Source organism: Thunnus thynnus, chromosome 19 (assembly GCF_963924715.1).
Source record: "Thunnus thynnus chromosome 19, fThuThy2.1, whole genome shotgun sequence".
In the NCBI taxonomy this organism is placed as follows: Eukaryota; Metazoa; Chordata; class Actinopteri; order Scombriformes; family Scombridae; genus Thunnus; species Thunnus thynnus.
The window spans coordinates 11,101,662-11,103,116 of NC_089535.1; positions in this window are offsets into that span (position 1 = coordinate 11,101,662).

The following is a 1,455-nucleotide window of genomic DNA, read 5'->3' on the forward strand; positions in this document are numbered from 1 at the left end:
TTTGGGTTCATATGTAGTTCTTAATTTGCAAAAAAATCTTAATAAATTAGATTTTTAACAATCCTTTAACATATAGAAAAAAAGATACTTTTCAGTTTGTAGTTTTGTGGGTCAAACAATATATTAGCATATTAGGTTTGCAAGTTTCTTAAAAACGCTTTCAGTAACACTTTATATAATGGATTTCTTGCATTCCTACTAATTTCCAGGGATTGTATTCACAAACATTGTGACAATACTCTCAGAGAACTGATAATTTAGCCTAAAGGTTTCTCGCAAGGAGTCCTAGCTTAGGAGTGACGTAGGAAAATTCTCAGAGCAACTCTGAGCAAGGAGGGGACAGAAACTTTTAACTTAGTGAGGAGGTGTGGTTAGCCGTGTTGCTAGGTATGACACATTATTTAAAAATGTGTGATTGGTTGATCAAAAATAATAAAAAAAAAAAAACTCTTTTAAGTGATAATGGGCCTAGAATGAACAGTGAAATCGATAGGCCTCATCATAGAATTTATTCTTTCTTAAGACATGGTGTTATTATAAATACTATTTTATGTAATGAAAATCTGTGTTGAATAAATTGTGAGCCTTTAAACGAAGCCTACGAAATGTTTGAAAATAGTCCTACTTGCAAAGTAGTCTATTCACATGCTGATAGTTGTTACATTTGTTTGCTTACATTTATTTACCATGCTGGTAATTTTAGTATTTGATCTATTTGATATTAACGGCGTAAAAATGGCTCAGATTTCATCAGTTTCTGTGATTGCTGGCCAGTCAATATAAGTAGCAGTGTTGGTTGGCATGTAAATCTTTCTTTTTTCAAGCTGCCAGCAAATTCCAAAATTTTCCAAATTTTTCATTTCTGGAGTTATTGTGTTGGGTGGGAGATGTGAGCACAACTCTAATGATATTGACCACAAATATTATCCCTGCAATCTGTAGCGTTTCATTAACTTACTGTCATTCAACCCTCTGTCTTACTGCCATTTCCTCCTCTGCTTAAGAAACTCTTAAGCCTCTTTAAAGTCCTCCTCCCTACTCATAGTTTTTCACCTTTGGAGTTCTCTTAAGGGCTAAGATGCTTTGTGAATAACTTCCATTTTTACCAGAATCTAGTCTTAACTGTAAGGGGAAATTCTTAGAAAATGTCTAATTCTGAGCCTTTTCTTAGAATTTCGTCACTAGGAGAGTACAAGGAAACTATGAATACGGCCCCAGGACAGTCTTTACATAATTTCCTAGTTGTTGTGTAACTGTTCATTCTTAAGACATTTCTTTGTTTTTGTAATTTCTTATAATTTGTACAAAATTGAACCACCCCCTCTGTAAAATGTCTTAAAAATTAACAGTTAAAAACCTGCAAATTACACAGAAAATTTCAGGAAACTAATATAAAATTAAAGGACCTGTAAAATAAAGCATTTCCCAATCAATCAACCATGACACATTAAAAGG